This window comes from Protopterus annectens, chromosome 5.part0, assembly GCF_019279795.1.
Source record: "Protopterus annectens isolate FY-2018-M chromosome 5.part0, PAN1.0, whole genome shotgun sequence".
In the NCBI taxonomy this organism is placed as follows: Eukaryota; Metazoa; Chordata; order Ceratodontiformes; family Protopteridae; genus Protopterus; species Protopterus annectens.
The window spans coordinates 1,328,802,908-1,328,811,838 of NC_056735.1; positions in this window are offsets into that span (position 1 = coordinate 1,328,802,908).

Here is an 8,931-nt window from a genome sequence, read left to right on the forward strand (position 1 = left end):
ATGCTGTTTGTTACCTTTCAGTGCTGGAACAAGGGACTACTCCATTACAGGGTTGCCTTTTCCCACCAGTTCAACTGTCAACAGACAGAAGTTGACAAGCAAATTAGACTTCAGCTACATTACTAATGCCTGAGAATCAATATAAAAAGGAAATTATAGGCAGAAAACAGGACAGATGTTAACGTTGTGATATAAACTTATAAAAGGCTAGAAGATCTGCAACCACTAGACATGGTAAGAATATTAAAGGCATGGAAAATTTTGCATTTTGAAGCCAAAGTGGTTTCAAAGTATGGTCGCAAGCTCACAACTGAGGCTATTAAGAGGTAGTCACTTGCTTAAGAGCTCTGTATTATCCATCTCACTATCATGATTCCTTTTAAAGAAAGTCCGATTTTCAGAACATCATCCACAGCCTGAAAAAATCTGACTAGAAAAGATTGATTGTTTAACAGAGCAATGCAAAAGAATAACTAATAATTAACTGTTATCCCTCAAATCTCAAAACTAATAATATTTATCTTAGTAAAGAGCAAGTCTGGGCAGGTCATTAGTAGCAATGAAGACTCCAAAAACCTCCTCAAGTAAATCTGTAATGCAGTGAATACAAACCAAGTTTTCTAAATTTTATCCCATATGAAGTGCAGTGCACTTCTTGAAATTTATAGGTAAGAAACTTAGACCATCGCAAAATGAATGAGTCATAACAGCAGAACATAGCTGATAAAGCAGGTGAACAAGGATATTATACTGTTCATGGTGAAGACAGAAAGCTGTATAAAAGGAATCATAGGTATCTGCATAAGACAGATACACTGTGGCTCCAGGAAGAAAAGTGACAACAATTGTCATAACCAGTTCTGCAAAACAAAACAGAGACTGTGAGAAGTGTGATATTCAAGAGCAGTAGTGAAAGGTTTCTCAAGTCATCACTCCAAGAAAAGCCGTAAGTGAGCAAGAACTGTCCCAAAAGAAAGATCAGATTCCAGAGTGAATAAGCCTATTAAATACTCTAGACATAGAAGGCACAGAGGAAACCAAACAGATATGGAGTTGATCAAGATGCAAAGATGCAAAGGAGTAAAAAAACTAGATTTATTAAACTGTAATGTAAATTTGTATAAATGTTTTATTTTGATTTAAAAAAAACTATGGTATGCTTAGTATAGAGCTGAGTATGATTTTAAATAATCAAGGTAACCATAATGCATGCTACTTCATAGAATGTATATAATATACAGATATATTTTTATTATAAAGAAAGAAGGATGTAAAATATGGAACATGTGAATTTAAATGCTAATGGTCTACCTAAAGGAAACTGTAAGTCATACAATATTCTTTTTTCCCCTATGGAGCTCATTTTAATTAAAGACTAATAAGGGATAGATCATATATTCAGTGCCTCTGTTTTGTATACTCATCTTCGAGGCAAAACAGTAGACATCCTTCCAATTAAAAAGATGGTTTAGAAAAACAATGACAGTATACCAACATTGTCATCACAGAACAATAAGACATTATGTGAAATAAATATCTTGGTCATAACAGTAGAACATAGTTGATAAAGCAATTTCCAATTTGCCAGTGCACTTGTTGGTTTTCATCTTATGATGTGTCAAAATGATGTAAGTAATATTCCTGCACATAAAGTGTTTTGAAAATGATGAGCAACTTTTAAATACTATAGCTGCAAATAGTGTAGTACAAGAAGTTTTGTAAATGCCATGTTTTCCTTATTTCCCTTTAAGACAGAAAGGTACACTTTTTTGTACTAGCTTGAGATGTTCCCACTGAGACTTCTTCTTTTCCCAGTTAGGGGTCACCACAGCAGATCACCTATCCGTTCATGATTGGCAGTGGAGTTTTTACAGTGTTGAGTTGACAGCCCAGCACCCAATCTTCCACAGAAGGCACACACACACACACACACACACACACACACACACACACACACACACACACACACACACACACACACACACACACACACACACACACACACACACACACACACACACACATGCCTAGGGCCAATTTAGAGTGTCCAATCTACCTGCAGCATGTCTTTGGGATGTGGGAGGAAACCAGAGCACCCAGAGAAAACCCATGTGACCACAGGAAGGACATGCTGACTCCACACAGAAGGCACCCCAGCCAAGGATCGAACCGGAGAACCTCTTGCTGGGAGGAAGCAATGCTAACCACTGCACCACCGCGACCACCCAAAAGGACAGAGTTAACCACTCAAGCAAAAAGATGCCAGGTGAAAATGACAAAAGGTTCTACCTTGTTTACAAATATGCAAAAGACTTTTGAAAATAGGAAACTGGGTGATATAACTGTAGTAATACACTTCCTATCCAAGATGCATTTCTTTGGGGTCTCCCCAGAAAATCTGCCTGTGATCTAGAAAGGAAATGAAGTATCAAGTGGTGAATATTTTTTTAGATGTAAACATGTCAGAACTTGTATATTTCATAAGAATTACAGAATTTTGAACTATTCTTTTGGTCAAAATGGAACTATTTACTGTTTTTGTGCTCACTACTTCATACTCTGAGCGGCAGTAAGTCAGGCTGGGATGGAATTCTCTCAGATCTGATGTTTGCTTTTCCTTCTATTCCTCTACATATGGGTCTCTGATCAGACACTAGATCCATACTCGGCCGCTTCAAAGCTTCTGATCAGATACTCAGGCTCCTCCGCCACCCACAATCCCCATGCACAGAAAAAGCTACCTCATATCTCGTTTGCCATTTTCAAATGCTGATAGGATCAGAGGTATTTTAGGTGAATGAAGTGCCTGTTTTTGGCAGATAAGAATTTTTTTTAACCCCAGTCTCTAAAACTTTTGGCTATAATTTTTTTTTTTTTGTGAGTCATAGCTCCCTTGTTCTCCTCCATTTATTTTTTTTCCCACTGAGACTGCTGTTAACAAATAATCATCCTACCGTTTGGTGAAAAGAGCAAAGCTACAGTCCTGTTAATCAGAGAAGTTAACCTCTCAATGCAGAGTTTGTGCCTGGAGTAGTGATTCTAAGGAGTAAGTTAAAGCAAACAAGAGACAAGCTAGAAGAACAGGAAACAACATAGAAACAACACGGAAATTTTTTTGCTAAGAATCCAGGAAGAAGAAAACTGTGTGAAAACACATTGGGACTGTAGCAGAACTGATATGAGAGGCTGTATAATGTTTTGTTACTTTACCTGTGCTAAAGAAAAGCGTGCAGGAATATTTTTTGTTTTTCTGTTTAACAAAACCACATTATTTCATAAGTTAATTGATTCTGGTGCCTAATATGATACATGGAGCTAACTGTGTAAGTAAAGAAACAATGAACAATTATATATTAAATGGCTGAGTCACTGGTGTGATTTTAAGTACACCAAAATCCAAAACAAGCACCCACTGTAATACTGGAAACAAAAAGGCAACAGTAGAATACAACCACGTTGAGAAAAACTTTTAATACAAAAAGCAGCAGCAAAGCCTTCGGGTCTACACCCTTCCTCAATGCTAAATGCTAAGTATTTAGCATTGAGGAAGGGTGTAGACCCAAAAGCTTTGCTGCTGCTTTTTGTATTAAAAGTTTTTCTCAATGTGGTTGTATTCTACTGTTGCCTTTTAAGTACCCCACCCATGAGGACTGTGCAGATCATTCCAAATATTCCATGTTCAAGACATAAAAAAAAATGCTGTCCCTGAGATAAGTCACTAAGACATAATCAGTAAAATTGAGACTGTGAGGTACCAGGTAGCATTTCTTTTTGTGCCGGTCCTAAGTCCGGATAAATGGGGAGGGTTGCGTCAGGAAGGGCATCCGGCGTAAAACTTCGCCAAATAGTTTCATGTGGACACCAGTTAATATTTCCATACCACATCGGTCGAGGCCCGGGTTAACAACGACCGCCACCAGTACTGTTAGCCAACAGGGTGCTGGCGGAAATTGGGCTACTGTTGGCCGAAGGAGGAGAAGAGGCGGAAGGCATGGCCAAAGGCAGGAAGAGAGGAGAAAGGCTAGGACTGTGGTAGTGAGGGTCGGAACTTTGAATGTTGGCAGTATGACTGATATAGGGAGAGAGCTAGCTGATATGATGGACAGAAGGAAGGTTGGTATATTGTGTGTGCAAGAGACCAGATGGAAGGGGAGTAAGGCTAGGTGTATCGGAGGTGGGTTTAAATTGTTTTACCATGGTGTGGATGGCAGGAGAAATGGCGTAGGAGTTATTCTGAAGGAACAGTATTCTAAGAGTGTTTTGGAGGTGAAAAGAGTGTCGGATAGAGTGATGTTGCTGGAAATTGATGGTGTAATAATGAATGTTGTTAGTGCATATGCTCCACAAGTTGGGTGTGCAATGGATGAGAAAGAAAAATTTTGGAGTGAATTGGATGAAGTGGTGATGACTGTACCCAATGGTGAGAGAGTGGTGATTGGAGCAGATTTCAATGGGCATGTTGGTGAAGGGAACAGAGGGGATGAGGAAGTTATGGGTAGGTATGGTGTTAAACAAAGGAATGCAGAAGGTCAGATGGTAGTGGATTTTGCGAAAAGGATGGACATGGCTATGGTGAATACGTATTTTGACAAGAGTGAGGAGCATAGGGTGACATACAAGAGTGGAGAAAGATGCACACAGGTGGATTATATCTTATGTAGGAGGGCCAGTTTGAAGGAGATTGGAGACTGTAAAGTGGTGACCAGGGAAAGTGTAGTTAGGCAGCATAGGATGGTGGTATGCAGGATGACATTGGTGATCAAGAAGAGGAGGAGGAGGAGTTTGAGGGCAGCACCAAAGATCAAATGGTGGAAATTGAAAAAGAGTAATTGTGAGGTGAAGTTCAGGGATGAGTTAAGACAGGCACTGTGTGGCAGTGAAGAGTTACCAAATAGCTGGGTAACTACAGCAGAGCTAGTAAGGGAGACGGCTAGAAAGGTGCTTGGCATGACATCTGGACAGAGGAAGGACGACAAGGAGACATGGTGGTGGAATGAGGAAGTACAGGAGAGTATACAGAGAAAGAGATTGGCAAAGAAAAAGTGGGATTGTCAGAGAGATGAAGAAAGTAGACAGGAGTATAAGGAGATGAGGTGCATGGCAAAGAGAGAGGTGGCGAAGGCTAAGGATAAGGCATATGAAGAGTTGTATGAAAGGTTGGACACTAAGGAGGGAGAAAAGGACCTGTACCAATTGGCTAGACAGAGGGACCGAGCTAGGAAAGATGTGCAGCAGGCAAGGGTGATAAAGGATAATGAGGGAAACATACTCACAAGCGAGGAGAGTGTGTTGAGGAGATGGAAAGAGTTCTTTGAGGGGTTGATGAATGAAGAGAATGAGAGGGAGAGAAGGTTGGATGATGTAGGGATAGTGAATCATGAAGTACAATGGATTAGCAAGGAGGAAGTAAGGATAGCTATGAAGACGATGAAGAATGGAAAGGCTGTTGGCCCAGATGACATACCTGTGGAAGCATGAAGGTGTTTAGGTGAAATGGCAGTGGAGTTTTTAACCAGATTGTTTAATGAAATCTTGGAAAGTGAGAGGATGCCTGAGGAATGGAGAAAAAGTGTTTTGGTACTGATTTTTAAGAATAAGGGTGATGTGCAGAACTGTAGTAACTACAGAGGGATTAAATTGATCAGTCACAGCATGAAGTTATGGGAAAGAGTAGTGGAAGCTAGGTTAAGAAGGGACGTGATGATTAGTGATCAGCAGTATGGTTTCATGCCGGGAAAAAGCGGTACAGATGCTATGTTTGCTGTGAGAGTGTTGATGGAGAAGTACAGAGAATATCAGAAGGAGTTGCATTGTGTTTTTGTAGACTTAGAGAAAGCATATGACAGAGTGCCTAGAGAGGAGTTGTGGTATTGTATGAGGAAGTCAGGAGTGTCAGAGAAGTATGTAAGAGTGGTACAGGATATGCACGAGGGTAGTGTGATAGTGGTGAGGTCTGCTGTGGGAGTGACAGATGCGTTTAAGGTGGAGGTGGGGTTACATCAAGGATCTGCTCTGAGCCCTTTCTTATTTGCAATGGTGATGGACAGGTTGACAGACGAGATCAGACAGGAGTCCCCGTGGACTATGATGTTTGCAGATGACATTGTGATCTGTAGTAAGAGTAGGGAACAGGTGGAGGAGACCCTGGAGAGGTGGAGATATGCTCTAGAGAGAAGAAGAATGAAGGTCAGCAGGGCTAAGACAGAATATATGTGTGTGAATGAGAGGGAGGATAGAGGAATGGTGAGGATGCAAGGAGTAGAGCTGGCGAAAGTGGATGAGTTTAAATATTTGGGGTCAATAGTTTAGAGTAACGGTAAGTATGGAAGAGAGGTGAAGAAGAAAGTACAGGCAGGATGGAGTGGGTAGAGAAGAGTGTCAAGAGTGATTTGTGACAGACGAGTACCTGTAAGAGTGAAAGGGAAGGTCTACAAGAGGGTAGTGAGACCAGCTATGTTATATGGGTTGGAGACAGTGGCATTGACAAAAAGGCAGGAGGTTGAGCTGGATGTGGCAGAGTTAAAGATGTTAAGATTTGCACTGGGTGTGACAAGGGTGGACAGGATTAGGAATAAGTATATTAGAGGGTCAGCCCAGGTTGGAAGGTTTGGAGACAAAGCCAGAGAGGCAAGATTACATTGGTTTGGACATGTGCTGAGGAGGGATGCTGGGTATATTGGGAAAAAGATGCTGAGGATGTAGCTACCAGATAACAGGAAAAGAGGAAGGCCTAAGATAAGGTTTATGGATGTGGTGAGAGAGGACATACAGGTGGCTGGTGTGACAGAGCAAGATGCAGAGGACAGGAAGAAATGGAAACAGGTGATCTGCTGTGGCGACCCCTAATGGGAACAGCCAAAAGAAGATGAGGTACCAGGTAACAGTCATTGTACTGTAATGACCAGCCCAAACTTGTGCTCCTGGACTAGTAATACATATTATGAAATGCTATATGATATGGTATTAAGTACAATCTATAATGGCTCTTTCAAAGATTTTAAATAGGACTGTCAGAGCAGAATTTCTCAGGCTACACAGCAATGTCTTCAATTGACAATGACTCTACCATTGCACATTTCCAGTCCTCGGGGATATAGTCACATATGAGTAAGTCCAGTAAAAGAAGGAAGTTGGCCTCTGCTCCAGCTGTTAAGAACCTTGCTCAGGTGTTTCAGCTTAGACATAAAACATCTGGATAATCAGATATGCAGTTAGTTTACATTTATGACAGGCAGCAAAATAACAGATAAATTAAGAAGGACTGAACAAGCCCATATTTTTTTCAAGGAGCTATCCTAAGGTTGTTGTCAGATGCATATTGGATGAGGTGGTCCATAAATGGGAAGTGGGTGTTTACTTACTTTGTTAAGGCAGCGTGAAATAGGATATTTAAGGTTAGTAATGCCAAAAACGTTCACTCTACAGCAAATCCGTGTGATACATTATTGAATGGAACTGATTGTTTTTTAGCAATAATGATGTTACTAACCATATGGTGGGTGGCAAACCATTATTTTTTTACAGAAGGGGACCAGAGTTCTAAAAACTACTCTGAGGGCCAAGAGTGTGAAAATGTATATTTCTCAGGCAAACAATGGGGTACATTTAGCAGTGGGAATTGTACCCAGTGCAGTTATTTATTGAACAGGGAGGTGGTGACTGTGAATGGTACAGCTGTTCATGAAAAACATCACTTCTCTTGTAATTCCAAGGGTATTGTGTATTTAGCATTGTGCCAGCAATGTCCTTGTTTTTATATAGGCAAGACTGAGAAAATGTAAAGAGTGCACTTATGACACGTACATGACATCGAGCATGGTAAATCTACCAATTGTCTGTACAAACATATAGATAAAAATGTTTCCCATCAGTTCCTGTTTTTTGGCATGGACAAGTGAATTAACTGAATACAGGAAACGTTGGTGGCAACTGAAATTAAATGTCAGTAATTATAGGTCTATAGGTGTTTACTAGGTCAATAACCACAAGGCCTGTTTAAGCCAAGCTATGCATCTCAAATCTCTGACAAGTTCTCATACCCTTGATAAATGTAAGCAGGGGCTTGAGAGATGAAACATTTACAACCAGAGGCCTGGGAGATGAAACATTTACAGGTTGCCTGCCTCCAATAAAGACAGAAGTGCAAAATCAGGGATGAATTTCATTTTCCTCATCCAACTGTCCAAGTTACATTTGAAATGGGTTAGGGAGTAACTCTGCTTCACATGGATAAAGAGCCTTTTCCAGAGAACAGGTAGACTATGAGATACATACCTGTCTCACAAGCAGGTACTATTTATAACACAGGCAAGATTTAAGATTTTTGAATGCTGTTTGTTTTGCGGATATGCAGATGAGGTCCATTAGGGTGGGCTCTAACAATGCCTTGTATGCCAGGCATAGATGTCCCCTCAATGGCCTGTAGGTGACAGAATACAGGGATAGAGTGTTGAGGTGGTCTGCATAGGACATGTTACTTATGTCCTGTATTCTTTTAGTAAGGAACCTCTATGGCCATTCCAATTGTTGGATGTGCCTGCTTAGGTACATACCAAAAAGGACATTGCACTCAATAATAGGTCTGATAAATGCCAAACAAAATGGAACAATGACTTCCTTCAACCTAGATGCCATAACTTTGTTTCTAAGTTGCACAACATAGAATGATTTTCTTACTACTGTAGACACGTGATGATCAAAGGCTTGATTACTGTCTTTGTGCGTCCCCAAATCCCCGACTACTGGTCAACTCTTTGATATGTGCTGCCAATATCATAGTTACCAGGGGAATTTAGTTTTAGTCCATGGCTCTGATGCCAGTTGTTTGATTGTGTCAGCCCTTCCTGGAGAACAGTGGGGGATTCTATGACTGCACTTAATTTGCAATCATCTGCAAATTTAGTCAGTCAGAGGTAATTTTATTTTATTTTA